The sequence below is a fragment of the Ranitomeya imitator genome, chromosome 4 (assembly GCF_032444005.1).
Source record: "Ranitomeya imitator isolate aRanImi1 chromosome 4, aRanImi1.pri, whole genome shotgun sequence".
Classification (NCBI taxonomy): Eukaryota; Metazoa; Chordata; class Amphibia; order Anura; family Dendrobatidae; genus Ranitomeya; species Ranitomeya imitator.
Genome location: NC_091285.1, coordinates 25394746 through 25412340, shown reverse-complemented (window position 1 = coordinate 25412340; position 17595 = coordinate 25394746). Strand labels below are relative to the sequence as shown.

The following is a 17595-nucleotide window of genomic DNA, read 5'->3' as shown; positions in this document are numbered from 1 at the left end:
TGGCAGCCTGATAAATTCCCAGCCAACAGGAAGCCCTCCCCCCTGGCAGTATATATTAGCTCACACATACACATAATAGACAGGTCATGTGACTGACAGCTGCCGTATTTCCTATATGGTACATTTGTTGCTCTTGTAGTTTGTCTGCTTATTAATCAGATTTTTATTTTAGAAGGATAATACCAGACTTGTGTGTGTTTTAGGGCGAGTTTCATGTGTTGAGTTGCGTGTGGCGACATACATGTAGCGACTTTTGTGAGATGAGTTTTGTGTGGTGACATGCGGGTAGCAACTTTTTGTGTGTGGAGTTGCATGTGACAGGTTAGTGTAGCAAGTTTTGGGCATGGCGAGTTTTGCGCGTGGCGAGTTTTATGTGTGATGCGTTTTGAGTATGTGCAAGTTTTGTGTGAGGCAACTTTTGCATGTGTTGCAACTTTTGTGCATGTGGCAATTTTTCCACGTGTGCAAGTTATGCGTGTGGCGAGTTTTCCATGAGGTGAATTTTGCGCGTGGCGAGTTTTGAGCGGCGACTTTTGTGTTTCGACTTTTATGTGGCGAAGTTGGTGTATGTGTGGTGAAATGTGTGCTGAGGGTGGTATATGTGTTCAAGCACGTGGTAGTGTGTGGCGCATTTTGTGTGTGTGTTCATATGCGTGTGGTGAGTATCCCATGTCGGGGCCCCACCTTAGCAACTGTACGGTATATACTCTTTGGCGCCATCGCTCTCACTCTTTAAGTCCCCCTTGTTCACATCTGGCAGCTGTCAATTTGCCTCCAACACTTTTCCTTTCACTTTTTCCCCATTATGTAGATAGGGGCAAAATTGTTTGGTGAATAGGAAAGCGCGGGGTTAAAATTTCGCCTCACAACATAGCCTACGACACTCTCGGGGTCCAGACGTGTGACTGTGCAAAATTTTGGGGCTGTAGCTGCAACGGTGCATATGCTTTGCACACTCTTGGCATTCTCTTGATGAGCTTCAAGAGGTAGTCACCGGGAATGGTCTTCCAACAATCTTGAAGGAGCTCCCAGAGATGCTTTAGCACTTGTTGACCCTTGTTCTTTGGGAAATGAATGTATTTCTGGTTGACAGCACTTGATAAAGTCATTTCTAGGACTCGGGTTTTCAGGTCTAGTTTGGTTCGTATGGAATGATAGTTGACATGTTCCTCTCCATTGGATGTCTGGTACGGTACATTTGTATGAGAAGTATGTGCTACTTGTACATTACACACTGAGGGGCCATAAATTAAAAAAAACAACATATTTTACTTAGTAAGTGTTCTCCTTGGTGGATCATCCAGTACACAGACAGTCTTTTCTCTATCTGTTAATAAATTACAGCTGTTGGAAAGAAGAGCAGAACTGTGGACAGTAAGATGGTCCATAAAAGTTCACAAAAGTAGAGGGGGAAGTTGAGAGCTTGTGTTGCTCGAGTGTTTTTTGTACTGTGAAATTGCCTCTCTAGTGCCAGTTTTTCGTAAGTCAATATACAGCCCTTAAAAAAGAAAAAGTCGTTTAAATTTTTTTAATTTTATGCATCCATGATACACGTAAAAAGACGAAACTTTGTAATATATCTTATGAGAGCAATCTGTTTCTTTCTCCTCCTAGACTGATCTTTTTCTCTCAATTCATGTGTAAAAACTATAAAATCTGTATTCAGCGAATATAGAAGTTGGTGCTTTTTAAAATTCAATGGAAGAGGGAGGAGCTAGAATCTCAGGAAACGGATACAGCTCTCCATAGAACTTTATAAGCACCAACTGTCATCTCCTGTCTCAGTAATAGGAAAATCTGTATTCGCTGAAAACACATTTTACCCGTGAACTGAAAATTTTGAAAATGACGGATTACTTCATAAGGAGAAAGAAGCAGATTTCTTAGATAAGATTTATATAGTTTCTTCTTTTGATGTCTACTATTAATTTATGTATAAAAAATAATAATACAATGGTTAGCCTTTAAAATCTGGTATCGGATAGACTGGAGGGTGTGTTTTCCACTTCTACAGATACTCTCCTTGTATATGGTATTAACTAGAAGAAACCCATCAAGGGGGAAAAAAAATGCTCTGTAATATGAAGAAACATACTGCTCATAAAAAGGGCGCTGGATCTAATATGTATCTTTATTTTTTTTCAATTGGAAGCACTTTTAATTAAATCTAGCCTGCCAATTTTAAAAGACCTGTCATTAAAGGGGGCCTTTTAACATTTAGGCTGCGTACCTCCTCCAATTACCTCTGTTCCACTGATTCTGGAACACTTTTTCTTTTTTCTCTGTGCCCTTCTGTTCCAAAGTTATGCCCCCCAATAATAAGGATTCAAATTTACTTCCCTCTGGGCGTTTACTTTTTCTCTTCTGATCCTGTCCAATCAAAAGATGGCCACGCCCACAGATAAGTAGTATAGTACACGCCCACTTAGTTGAAGGGACAGTTTGCACAATTATTACCGAGGGGCATAACTTTGGAATGGAGGGTCGCACAAAAAAAAAGAAAAACTGTTCCAGAATCAGTGGAGTGGCCGCAATTGAGGGGGCTATACAATTTTAGTTAAAAAAATATATATACGGTATGTATATACTAGATGGTGGCCCGATTCTAACGCATCGGGTATTCTAGAATATGCATGTCCACATAGTTTATTGCCCAGTCAAGTAGTATATTGCCCAGTCACATAGTATATTGCCCAGCCACGTAGTATATTGCCCAGTGACGTAGTATATTGCCGAGCCACGTAGTATATTGCCCAGTGACGTAGTATATTGCCGAGCCATGTAGTATATTGCCCAGTCACGTACTATATTGCCGAGCCACGTAGTATATTGCCCAGCCACGTAGTATATTGCCCAGCCACATAGTATATTGCCCAGTGACGTAGTATATTGCCGAGCCATGTAGTATATTGCCCAGCCACGTAGTATATTGCCCAGCCACATAGTATATTGCCCAGCCACATAGTATATTGCCCAGTGACGTGGTATATTGCCGAGCCACGTAGTATATTGCCCAGTTACGTAGTATATTGCCCAGTTACGTAGTATATTGCCTAGTGACGTAGTATACAGCACAGAGCCACGTAGTATATTGCACAGCGACGTAGTATATTGCCCAGCCCCGTAGTATATTGCCCAGCCACGTAGTATATTGCCCAGCGACGTAGTAGATTGCCCAGTGACGTAGTATATTGCCCAGCCACATAGTATATAGCAGAGCCACGTAGTATATTGCCCAGCCACGTAGTATATTGCCCAGTGATGTAGTATATTGCCGAGCCATGTAGTATATTGCCCAGCCACGTAGTATATTGCCCAGCCACATAGTATATTGCCCAGCCACGTAGTATATTGCCCAGCCACGTAGTATATTGCCCAGCCACAGTATATTGCCCAGTGACGTAGTATATTGCCGAGCCATGTAGTATATTGCCCAGTCACGTACTATATTGCCCAGTCACGTAGTATATTGCCCAGTCACGTAGTATATTGCCCAGCCACGTAGTATATTGCCCAGTTACGTAGTATATTGCCCAGCCACGTAGTATATTGCCCAGTTACGTAGTATATTGCCCAGCCACGTAGTATATTGCCCAGTTACGTAGTATATTGCCCAGTTACGTAGTATATTGCCCAGCCACGTAGTATATTGCCCAGCCACGTAGTATATTGCCCAGTTACGTAGTATATTGCCCAGTTACGTAGTATATTGCCCAGCCACGTAGTATATTGCCCAGTTACGTAGTATATTGCCCAGCCACGTAGTATATTGCCCAGTGATGTAGTATATTGCCGAGCCATGTAGTATATTGCCCAGCCACGTAGTATATTGCCCAGCCACATAGTATATTGCCCAGCCACGTAGTATATTGCCCAGCCACGTAGTATATTGCCCAGCCACATAGTATATTGCCCAGTGACGTAGTATATTGCCGAGCCATGTAGTATATTGCCCAGTCACGTACTATATTGCCCAGTCACGTAGTATATTGCCCAGTCACGTAGTATATTGCCCAGCCACGTAGTATATTGCCCAGTTACGTAGTATATTGCCCAGCCACGTAGTATATTGCCCAGTTACGTAGTATATTGCCCAGCCACGTAGTATATTGCCCAGTTACGTAGTATATTGCCCAGTTACATAGTATATTGCCCAGCCACGTAGTATATTGCCCAGCCACGTAGTATATTGCCCAGTTACGTAGTATATTGCCCAGTTACATAGTATATTGCCCAGCCACGTAGTATATTGCCCAGTTACATAGTATATTGCCCAGCCACGTAGTATATTGCCCAGTTACGTAGTATATTGCCCAGTTACGTAGTATATTGCCCAGCCACGTAGTATATTGCCCAGTTACATAGTATATTGCCCAGTTATGTAGTATATTGCCTAGTGACGTAGTATACAGCACAGAGCCACATAGTATATTGCCCAGTTACGTAGTATATTGCCCAGTTACGTAGTATATTGCCCAGCCACGTAGTATATTGCCCAGTTACGTAGTATATTGCCCAGCCACGTAGTATATTGCCCAGTGATGTAGTATATTGCCGAGCCATGTAGTATATTGCCCAGCCACGTAGTATATTGCCCAGCCACATAGTATATTGCCCAGCCACGTAGTATATTGCCCAGCCACGTAGTATATTGCCCAGCCACGTAGTATATTGCCCAGTGACGTAGTATATTGCCGAGCCATGTAGTATATTGCCCAGTCACGTACTATATTGCCCAGTCACGTAGTATATTGCCCAGTCACGTAGTATATTGCCCAGCCACGTAGTATATTGCCCAGTTACGTAGTATATTGCCCAGCCACGTAGTATATTGCCCAGTTACGTAGTATATTGCCCAGCCACGTAGTATATTGACCAGTTACGTAGTATATTGCCCAGTTACATAGTATATTGCCCAGCCACGTAGTATATTGCCCAGCCACGTAGTATATTGCCCAGTTACGTAGTATATTGCCCAGTTACGTAGTATATTGCCCAGCCACGTAGTATATTGCCCAGTTACGTAGTATATTGCCCAGCCACGTAGTATATTGCCCAGTTACGTAGTATATTGCCCAGTTACGTAGTATATTGCCCAGCCACGTAGTATATTGCCCAGTTACGTAGTATATTGCCCAGTTACGTAGTATATTGCCCAGCCACGTAGTATATTGCCCAGTTACATAGTATATTGCCCAGTTATGTAGTATATTGCCTAGTGACGTAGTATACAGCACAGAGCCACGTAGTATATTGCACAGCGACGTAGTATACAGCACAGAGCCACGTAGTATATTGCACAGCGACGTAGTATACAGCACAGAGCCACGTAGCATATTGCCCAGCTACGTAGCATATTGCCCAGCCACGTATGTCAAAGGTTAAAAAATAAACATATACTCACCTTCCGAGGGCCCCTTGTACATCGGTCACATGACCGTGACGTCATGGCAGGTCGTTCTCGCGCAGGTGCGCAGGACCTGTGATGATGTCGCGGTCACATGACTGTGACGTCATGGCAGGTCCTTCTCCCATACCATCCTTGCCACCGGAACCTGCAGCTTGAATGGAGCGGTCACCGGAGTGTAGCCAGGAGCGGGAAAGGCGGCGGAAGGTGAGTATATAATGATTTTTTAATTTCTTTTATTATTTTTAACATTAGGTGTTTTTACTATTGACGCTGCATAGGCAGCATCAATAGTAAAAACTTGGTCACACAGGGTTAATAGCGGCAGTAACGGACTGAGTTACCCGCGGCATAATGCGGTCCATTACCGCTGGCATTAACCCTGTGTGAGCGGTGACTGCGGGGAGTATGGAGCGGGCGCCGACTGCAGGGGAGTAGGGAGGGACTAATCGGACTGTGGCCGTCGTTGAATGGTCGCGGCAGCCATGACAGGCAGCTGGCGAGACCAATCAGCGACTTGGATTCCATGACAGACAGTGGCCTCGACCAATGAATATCTGTGACAGACAGACGGAAGTGACCCTTAGACAATTATATAGTAGATTATATTATATTATATTTAAATTAATGTAATTTTAAAGTCAAGGTAAAGAAGGGGGTTGGAGGGAACTTAGTTCTGCAATTTTTCCTTTTAAATGTAGGTTGTTTTTTTCAAGACCCTAAGAAATGTTAATTTGTGTCTAGGATTTAAGTCTGTTCTGCCAAATTAACTGTCGGACAGCATTAAAAAAAAAAGTTTTATTTGTGTAAGACCGGGCCTGATCGGGCGAGTGGGTGGGGGTGGGGGTCTGCATTGTGTTAAGAATGAAAAGTACAGTTAGGGTCTACTTGATGTAAACTGGTTGACATTTTAATTTAAACGTATTCTAAACAGATGCCCGTGGCACACGGCACAATGGAAGGTTGTTAGGTTTGGCGTAAAAACTCTTTGCCATATTAGGCCATCGGGACAGGAGCCAGGCAACCAGCGGCCCTGGCATTAGACATTTCAGCTTAGACTTTCCACTCTCTTCCGAATGCACGGTGACCTGCCCGCAGGTGAATCAGAGCTCTGCAATACACTCGTCATTTATGATCGTTTTGCCATAAAACGAGATGCAGTCATATAGTCATAAAGTCCTAATTATTGAGGACGTCGGCAGAGAGCCAGGGAGAGTAATCAGACTGGTGGCGTAGATCGTGCCTGAATGCAAGCCTTGTGTAAATCCAGATTAACTACCGGTACATTAAAAAAAGTAAATAAATATATTTTTTTATTTATTTAATGTGTTTTTTTTTTTTAAGCCATAAAAAAATTCCAAATATTTTCATTTAAAAAAGCAAACAAAACCTTATATACAAATTGTACGAGTTGGTCTTGGAATCTTCACTCCTCCGTTGGACATTTAGGTGCCTATACATTCCATGGTCCTTGACCAAAACGAGCCATTGACCGTCTATCGGGAAAGGCTTTGCTCTGTCTTTCCTGGGGAAAGAAAGATTGGGCATGTTGGGCATCCTTTGTTCTCATGGGATGTCGGTTTTGACTTACTTCTCTCTGCCCACTGAGAAAATATGCACTATTAGCCAGTCCAAGTGGGAGTTTTGTTTCGGTCTGTCAGCAAAAAATCACTTTGCGTAATAATTCCCTCTGTGCAAAAAAATGCTCTTTTTCCATAATTATTCAATTTTGTGTACATAAACTGTATATATTTTTTAATTTTTCTCTTTTTTATCCTCTGAAGTGAGTACATACCATATAGGCAGAGAATATGGCTACTATGAGTCCTTCAAGGGATGGGGCTAAATTCTGGTTGGTCTTATCTTTTTGCTTGGAACTCATGAAAAAGATTCCACTTCCAAGAAAATATGAATTGTTAACTGATATGGTGCTGAGGGTCAGGGAAAACCGGGTAAAACATTAAAAAAAAAAATCATCGGTCTTGGTCTGAAAATGAAAAACTATAGTAGAGTTTTTGAAGGTTCAAGGAAAATAGAAGCAGGGTGAAATTGTAATTGGGCCTTTGAAGAATCTTAGTAAGTAAGTGGAGGATGAAACTTCATTGGAGCTCTTGAAGGATCAAGGAAAATAGGTGGAGGGTGAAAATTCATTGGAGTTTTAAAGGGCCAAAGAAAGAAGGTGGAGGGTGAAACTTCATTGGGGTCTCGAAGGGCCAAAGAAAGAAGGTGGAGGGTGAAACTTCATTGGGGTCTCGAAGGGCCAAAGAAAGAAGGTGGAGGGTGAAACTTCATTGGGGGTTTTGAAGGGCCAAAGAAAGAAGGTGGAGGGTGAAACTTCATTAGGGCTCTTGAAGGGTCAAGAAAAGTATGGGGAGGGCGAAACTACATTGAGAATCTTGAAGGGTCCAAGACACTAGGTGGAGAGTGAAACAATCACCAGATCCTTTTGTAATTCAGTTTGAGATTCACCATGGAGTTGAGGAATTAGCTACTTCAGGCCTCCATACACATTGAAGTAATGTTGACCATGCCAACCGACTTTGGCAGGAAAGGGACAACCTAACTCTTCCCCCAACAGGTGATGATAGGGAAAAGAAAGATAGGACATGAAGAATTTCAACGCCTGATACATTAATTCTCATGTAGGCTCAGCTGAAATGACTGTGCATGTGTATGGGAAGGTCATATAGGAAGGTCGTAAGTAGCTCTGGACCGAGTATTCATCCGGCAGCTAAGGGGAACAGCCACATAAAGATTTGATCCTTGATTATATCCATGGTTTTATATTTTAGAAACTCAATTTTTATTCCGTGTATATGAGATTGCAGTTTTACCATTCCGAAAACCATCGTAGCTCAGCTTAGCAAACCAAAACCATTCCTAGTCTAATGATATGATGGAAACCATCAGTATGAATTGTGCTAATCCATCTTTGGAAACAAAAATTGAGATTTTACCATCATCCCATCAGAGACAGAGACATAATTGGAATTTCCGGGTCTCCACCAACCATGTAACCTTTATAATACTAGATTTTAGATTTTTGGATTTTTTTAAGCCCGGATGTAACTGCATACTCTGCATCCCTTATTGTTACACCCATGTTCTGTTGATAGTTCTACTCTTCACGGCTTTTCTGGGCTTTATAAGCTGGAGTGTCCTTGGATAACCTTTGCTGAAGAACCTTTTTGAATAATAATTCAAGGCATAGTCTTCTAAAAACAATCGGATTCTAAACTGTGAGAACAGCCTGAACTGGTAGGAAGCGAAAGACAAATACTTTCGTGTAGAAAAAATAAATAAATTAAAATTTCAGATACCCTTAAAAAAAAAAAGTTGCGGGGCCATAAGACGGTACAAGTAAAATTTAAAGTAAAAAATAGATAAAACTTAAAAAAAAAAATAGAATGATCACGGACACAAGTCGATTTCACTGTCAAAATTGATGTTTATGTTTCTTAGGATAACACTTTGGAAAGAAATGTTGCTCCGCGCTGAAAGCTTCGGTCCGGTGAGATTGTGCAGACACCGTTAAGCTCGTCTACATTTCAAACTTTTATTGCAGATTTTAAAGTTTTTTTTTTTTTTTAACTAACGTAATTGACAACACAAACACGGACATTAAATCGAGTCTCGTTAGTTCTGGCAATTTTACTCATAATAGACCGTTCTCCTGCCAGCAAAACTGAGCAGTAGAGTCTTTAATTTTTACCGGTCCCAGAATGGAAATTTGCATAAAGTATTTTATGATAATTCGCCTCTCTTAGTGCCGCTTAGCCCTTTTCAGGTAAATGGAGCTTAGCTGCAATACCAGACGCCACCATAGGGAAGAGGGGCGCTGTTTTATTAAATGGCAGTCATAACGAAAATGTTGGGTTCAATCGTTCCAAATTTTTTTTTTTACCTGATATGTATCCCAAACCTCTATTATTAGAGCTTTACCGATGACTGACAGGTAATAATATGTGAACCCAATAATCTTTTATTAGAAATGCAGCTGATTCCTCTACTGTGATTATACCAAGTGGTCAAGCTTAAAAATGCAATGATATCTTGTTACTTGAGTGCTTAATGCCTTGCTTGGATCCATTTCATTGCCACGTGGCTTTAGGCCAGGATTCAGAAAAAAAAAAAAAAAAGCAATCTGGCTAGAAATCCACCTATATGATCCAATTACATGGCTGACGATGAAGCTCTCCAGAACTTGGCTCCTTAGAGGTGACCTTTTTCATGTTCTTTGTTATGGCACAGAACTCAACTGCTATTAAACATGTTAAGAAACACTTATTGCGAGATTTAGGTTTCATGCACATGGCGGTATTATGGCTCCACATATCCTAAGAGTTGTACACAGTCATCATATAGGCCCCGTAAGTGAATATGGGGTCCTATTATACCTCTAAAGACTTTTTTTTACAAATTATTTTTTATCGTATGTGCTCAGCACAACTCGAGCCAAGAAGGAGCTTGGCTTTCCTTCAAATTCAGTTTGTCACCTTAGTCCTATAGCAAGGGCAAAGTACCTTACCGGTGCCAGTCTTCCCTTGTCCTTGATTTCGAAACTTCTTCTTCAGGAGTTATTTTTTGGAAGCTCCAACAAAAACGGTAAGGAAGCACATAGACTGAAAACCAATGAGACCCACAATGACCTGAAGATGTCTAATCTATCTTTCCAAATACAGACCTAATAGATATAATATATAATGTTCTAGTAATTTCTGTAACAGCATTATGACTATCTCAGACTCTCCGAGAAAAATATTCTTAATAACAAGCATTAAAGACGGATAAGCATTGTCAAATCTCGCTCTCTCCCAATCCTTCCTCAAATTTCTGTGGCTGACGTGGGCATTTAGAATGTGATAGACTCTGGGTGTGACTTTAGAAAGCATGGGTGGGACAAAGATTACAGCGGGGGAGGGGCCATTCAGTAATAGACACGGTTGGCCAAGGGTTCGGCACCAATAATATATTATTTTTTAATACTGCACTGTCTGAAGACAATATTTGGCAGTCTTTACAATTGTTTTCATAGACTTTAGTACCACTTATTATTATACAATTTTCTAGTGATTTCTTGCTCACCAGTACGTCTTTCTACCAGAGCCACCCTCCCAAAAAAATATCCTTAACAAGCAGTAAAGAAGGATCAGGAATGATTGCTGCTTTAAAATTGTATTACATTTGCCAGAGATAAAATCTGATAACATTTTACTCCCATGAATGTTTATAAAATATATAGTTACGAAAGAGATTGCATTGTTTGCCAAAAAGTCATACCAATAAATTTTAACAGATGTTTTCATTGAAACCTGTTAGTAAAACGAACCAAAGAAATCAAGTGCAGTCAGTCGTTATGTGGGTTTAACCAATGTTCCAAAAAATCGGTTCAAGGCATATTTTAGAAGTCTACAAGGTGGCCAAGTGAGGCAGGACGGGCGGGTGTTGGCCAGTTTACCATGCTGTTAAGTCATTATGGAAGTCTAGTCTGATATGTTGCAGCACTTGGGTGAGGTTGCGCCAGAATACTAGAGGAGCCTCTAGTTGGCCCAAGCTTTTATATGGTAGTAGACCCCAAAGGTCCAACAGAAGACCACTCCATTTTGAGGTGACTATGGAGTCGATTGTTAGGGTCTTTTTCTAATTGGTTGATACCCAGATCCTTCTGGTTGGCCCAAGGAACCCCAGTTACACTCCAAGAAGGAGGACATAATGATACAACCAATTTTTCTGTCTACATAAAAGGGTTGTCTAGTTTAGAGAACCAATTTTCATATACCCTACTAGGAAATCCTGAGATAGTAGGGAGGTCCTCTGTTTAGGATCTTCATCTCTTCGCCAAAGGGGAGATGTTAGCTAGGGTGTCTTTCTCTCTAGAGGATGTGCCCCATTTTGTATTACAGTCAGAATCGCATAGGTATCTGATATCCATATGCATCAGCACGATAAGTAACCTCTATCTTCATTTACCGCGTCTAAACCCAGTCTCTTGTCCTCACCCTTAGTCTAGATGATCATTGTCTGGCCTAGGCTTCCTGCATATATATTAGTGCAGGGCGAGTGAAGGAAAGCCATCGTGGAGCAACGGCACCAAAACATGGTTTTTTAGGGTGGAAACTTTGAGCTCAGCTTAACATTGAAGATGTCATGTTAAAAAGAATGGATTGTCCAAAGCAACCACTTTGTCACGGAGATAAAATCAATAGTAGACATCACGATTTCCATTGTGTTGACCCGAACATCATCTTTCTTCTTCCCAAGTCCTATGGGTACAACATGGAGGATAACTGAAGTCAACCCAGACTTTTCAGACCTTGAGTTGAGAACGTTAAGTAAATCTTGAATTTATGCATTAAAGTATTAATTGGGCTTCATATGGACATTAAAGCTAGAAATACAGAACTTTCCAGAACTGTAAAGATTTGTATTCAAGACCAAATATTATAACACTTAATTTGGAACATTTTATGGGTGTGGCCTTGTATTTTGGTAATTAGGATAAGGTCAATGTTCTAACAATAGTTGCTGAAGTTTTAGTAGAACATTCAGCCATTGATACGTAGAAGGGCACTTCTCTTTTGTTCCTCCTTATTTCATATGTGGTGGTTTATTTTGTAAAAGAAAAGAAACCAAGCCAATGATCACTGTCAGGCTTCAAGTGTAAAGATATAAACGCCCATACCAGATCGTTCAAGTGTGAAAGCAAGATGTGTGAAAACAAATAAAAGTTCTTTCAAGGCTAAACATGCAACCTTCATGGCTCGTGGAGCAACCAGGGTTTGTCTAGCCAGTGTTTGTTCAATGTATCCACCCAATGTGTATCCGAAGGGTTGCGGTCTAACGCTAAAGCATTTTTCTATAGGTTCCTATTATGGGTAGACGTGTTTTTTAATATTTTTGTTTTTTTTCCAATGACTTTTGTGATGATTTCTAGGTCACCATATTCTGATGGACAGATTAGATCCAGTAGAACATTGAACTTTTCTAGAGAAGGCATATGCTCATCATAAAGCTCTGCAAATCTAGATTCCACATTGGCTTCTCCCTTTTTGACCCATTTTTACACCACAGTCTTATTCTGCCATACAACTTGACCATACATTGGGAGAGATATTGCTTTCAGTATGGCCTTGAGCTGTGAAGGTCTTAATCATCTGTCTGGCTTGTGTGGTACTGAATTAGAGGGTCATTCAGAAGCTATCATCTAATCATAGGGGCTCTGAAATGCCCAGTCTGAATGGAATACTGGTTGAGCTCCTTTAACCCTGCTGTTGTCTTCGGTCTGGGGAGACCGATTTTGAACTTTGGTATTTTTTGGGGTGTTCAAGATGCGGTTCTGAAACTTGTGGTTGATTGACTTAAATGAGGATGGGTCGGTCGGCCACGGGTTTCAGAGCCACATCTTGAATATTTTAAAGAATATTGAAGTTCAAGGTCGGTCGTTTTTGACCGAAAACAACAGCAGGGTTAATTATTTATGGGACTGATAGGAAAAGCCAAGCACTTTTGTTCCACTGTCCCTGGCAGTTGCATTGAGAATGAATGAAGTGCTGGAGCTCTATTCAGATGAGACATTTAAGTTTTTGGGATCGGCCAGATCCCCATTGAAGGTGGTCACAATGGCCAGATCCGCATTGATCAGCAAGTTATCACTTCTCTTATTTTGATATTATCTTATAGCATGTAAAAATGATAAAAGCCCTTTAAGTTCTGAATTATTAGAATAGGCTTACCATTTAGGGTCATAGATCACAATTATTTAGCTTGGAAAGCGGCAATAAAGAACATATCTTGCCCTGGAGGTCCCTCCATATCCATGAATTACATAGACAGCTTATTGATGTTAATCAACACTTTTATTATTATTTTGAACGGACGATAACCGACAGCTAGGTGAACGCTGGGTACGTAGTCGGGCAAGCCCAGGTCAGAAGCTGGGAAGACGAGCAGTAGCCAGGGATCAGACAGAAGGATGGTGGGGGGCTAGTCGAAGTCGGTAGCCAGACAGGAGCGTAGGACAAAAGAACAAGACAGAAAGTGGTCAAAGACAGAGCCAGGGGTCAGAACTAGAGAGTACAGGGCAGTACCGAATCAAGGGACAGAAGCAGAGGCACAACGATATCAGAACGATAACCTGAGTCAACAAATAAAGCTGGGTAAGCAAAAGTATCACTGACACAAAACCAGGCCAGCAGAACACCTAAATAGCCCTCCCTGAAAAAAAGAGAGGCTAAACAAGGTTAACCCCTACCTGACCAGGATGGGAGGAAAACCCCGTCCTGTGTCATGACAAAAGCACTTGGTATAATAAAATGAGCTTCGGACCTGCAACTCCATTCAATCCTTTTGGAGCTGAGCTTGACATTTTCCGGCAGCCCCGTGAAGAATGAATAGAGCGGCGGTGAAGCATTAGACTTAACACTCTATTAAGTAGCAGGGATTAAAGTGCCCTATCAAACTTTCTCTGCTCTCGCAATCGTTGCAGGTCCCAGCAGTTGGACTCCCACCAATCAGCAAGTTATCTCCTCCCTTTTAGATAGGTAATGACTTGTTTTCACCAGACGACCCCTTCGGTGCTTCATTTTCCTTGGGGTAATGCTGCAGGTGAATGGCAAATTTAAGCTATTTTTGAGGGTCCAATGTGTAGAAGATCCTGTTCATCAGCTTATTGTATGTGGACTGTTATTAAAGGCATTGACCACAGTGAACAACACCTGTATAAGCTATGGAAGAATCTTAGGTTTTGCTTTTATTTTGAGGCCAAAGGATCATATTGAAAGCTGGTATGTAGGATGACTTCCAGTAGAAAGTATTGCGTATGTGACGATACTGGGGCCTCTGAACAAGACCTTTAGAAATCACTTCAATTGCCAATTCACACTGCTGGACTTAGAATATCATGAAAATCAGGAAAATCTGGTGAACGTAAGATAATGGGGCATTTTCTCTCATTTTCACACTTGACATTGAGACTTGATCACTATGTAAAGGAGTTCATTGGTTTGGACAACCCCTCTCGCGACAATAAGTTGATCACAAATTGTTCCTCTTGGTGGAACCGATAGCGATCAGTTGTAATCTATGGTGGAACTTGGAAGCAAGTGTTCATTATGCCTACAGTGACACCTCAGGAGAAATGAAGTATTACACACTGTCCATGCAAACCACTCAGTTGTCTGTTTATAAGCGGGACAGGACAGGTCCTCCACAGAGGGAGACACTCTTTGTAACAACTCTCCACTTTGGTCTATAGACAACGATCTTAATAAAATGAACCTCCTCTAATGACTCTGAATTCCCTAATAAGCGGCACGAAACCCAGTTTGGGGTTTGGCTGTATGGGAGGGATTACAGTGTATTTACGCTCTGGATCTTGGAGACGTGGGATCGTCTGTGAGAGCTTTTTTTTTTTGTAGAATGTCAAAAATGGCCCTCATTGTATACTTGGCTTCCTTTTTGATGGTTTAATAAACCTGAAGGTCTCAAATACATCCCTAATTTGTTGGTTTTGGCAGAGGCGGACAATGTGATAATAGTTCCTTAGAAACCAAACAAGACCTGGCGTACGTTCAAGTAAAATACGGCCTGTTTAGTCTCCTGATAAATGGGATTGTTTAGATTTTTTTAGTTAAAGCTTTTTTCTGAAAGATCGCGAATAGCAGGATGAAGCGTGACTCTGAGGACCCTACAGACAAATGTAGCTGTGCTGCCGAGTTTGCAGGATTTGGCACCATGTACATGGAACAGCTGTGTACATAAAGACCCTGCAGCCAGTGATGTAGCATGGGTGGGGCCCCAAGGGCCGGCCGCTGATAACCCACGCTGTGCTATTGCCTACAGTACTGTATAACGAATGCAAATTATTAAAATCTTTTACCTTTTTATGCCTATATCTGCTATGCAGACCTGTTTCCATGGTAACAGACTACAAACAAGCATTGTGTAGTCTGATCTTGCGGTCATTTCTTAGTCTTTTGCTTTTGACTCTTATTAAAGAAAGGAATGGTGTGCGGTCTCATCCTACATAACTGCAGGATACCCCCACACATGACCCATAACCAAGAACACCCATGAGTCTGAATAAGAGCTGTATACACAAAACGTATTTAACACAAACTTTTACCTATATTCTTTTACAGTGCTAAAAAAAATCCCTTCCTTTATGTCTGCCTGCTAAGTAGCTGCCTCACCTGATACGTAGGACCTGGGCCGGAGACTCCCCATCTACAGCAACTCGGGTAAGAACGACTGAAGGTTTTATTATTTTTTTACCGCTTAACATTTTATAACCCGTAAATTACATCTATTCCAATCCTCACAGATGTTGTATGAAATATAAACCAATTTATTTATTTTTTTGGTGTGTTTTTACATTATTTTTAAGTATTTTTTTTATGACATAAAAGCAATTTTTATATTATAAATTTTGGTTTAAACTCGCTGTGACTTCTACCAGAGTCTCCAAATAAATGAACTGTCATTGCTGAATTCCTGCTCTTTTACAGGAAGGCTAAGAGGGCACATAGCTCGCATAGTTCCTTCTGCAGGGATCGGAGAGGCTAGGACACCGTTCTTGGCGCAGCACGTCATCATGTCGTGAATTTCTTTTATCGTTCACTACATGAGTTAAATATTTTTGTATTCTATTAGTTCAGACAATTACATATTCACTTTACTTTTTAGATTTTTTAATTTGCATTAAAACTTTCAGTTTATTTATTTTTACATTTTTAAAGTATTTGTAATTTTTATAAGCTTTTTATATCTCTTGATTACCTATACAATACACCGTGATATTGCATAATTATTGGTCCTCTGTGAAGCCCAGCCAAAAGCAGGCAACCTATTAGTGATTGTGGGGTAACATAGGTTGATCGGCATCAGAAACTACTCCACCCCTAGTTCCTAACCTCCTAAATGCCACTGTCACATTTGGCCGCAGCATCTCAGAGGTTATGTTGTTTTATACTGTTGCGATCGGAGCCATCACTGATCATGGCATTTACTTTCAGTTGTTAGCTGTACAACACCACCACCACCCTGGCTGTGTGGGGTGAACACCGCTTCGGAGCATGCTCCATACAGTGAGTGCCCATATCCATTGTACATGTACCTTAAATGTGTCTTAGGGGGTTGGGAACCAAAAATCTCACCTTTCAATCGGCACTAGGATAAAATCTCTGACTGCAATACCCAGGGAACAGCACTAATAAGAAGTCAAAGAGTAAGGTGAAAAGATTTACTTCCTGGTTCTGTATCTGTGTAGAAGGGGAGGAGTGAGATCACGATCTATCTGATACAGTCAAAGATTTGCTTCCTGGTTCTGTATCTGTGTAGAAGGGGAGGAGTGAGATCACGATCTATCTGATACAGTCAAAGATTTACTTCCTGGTTCTGTATCTGTGTAGAATGGGAGAAGTGCGATCATGATCTATCTGAGACCGCCATCTCTCTCTCTCTCTTTTGTGTGGGGGTGGGGTAAACTTTAAAGATAACCATACACATTACGTAGCTAGCTTTCTTGACTTCACCAAACGTAGGAACGTTCGTCTCGGTGCCTTAACATTCTTACCGACAAGCAGAAACCTTAATGATTGCAACTCACCCTCAACTATTTGACTCAAAAAACCAATACACATGAGTCCTATTGTTGTCCCAACCCTCTGATATCGACAGGTTTCGGCGGACAGTCTATGTGTATGGGGTGCTGACCGACTGATTGTTGAGGAAAATGTCGCTTGGGCATGTCTGATTTCAAACTGCCGATCTGTATTGTTCTCCAAGAGATAAGCTGCCACAAGACATGTTGACCTAAGGGTTTCTCATAGGGAACACAAGAGTGCTTGGCCGTGTGAGTGCTCCTGTGTATGGTGGAGTAGGTCGATATGGCTGTCAGCTGAACGATTGGCTGAGGCATCATCGTTAAGCCGACGGTCATCTGTTGTGTCCAGGAGTATATATTCACAAAATATTTGGGTATGGGTGTAATATGATTTTTTATTTTATTTTACATTTTTTAATTTTTTTTGTTAGTGTGTACAGTATTTTGAAAGTTTGAAAATTGTCTTGAAACCACTGACAGCGTAGGAATAACCTTTAATAAGTCTTGTTCAGATGTTGGAGCCCCTTAAACATACTGTATATCAGTTGGTGGTTCTGGGTCCTGAGACCCCACCACTGCAATGACT

The 17595-nt window shown here is 41.3% G+C and overlaps 1 protein-coding gene across 3 annotated transcripts in view; it reads left to right on the top strand.

Moving 5' to 3' along the window:
• The window catches only part of CALD1 (caldesmon 1), a 148813-nt gene that overhangs the window by 43422 nt on the left and 87796 nt on the right, over positions 1–17595 (top strand). For all 3 annotated transcript variants that reach the window (XR_011320665.1, XM_069763402.1, XM_069763397.1), the window contains exon 2: positions 15547–15645. The gene's annotated coding sequence lies outside the window, so the exon portion shown is untranslated. The remainder of the gene's footprint in view (positions 1–15546; positions 15646–17595) is intronic.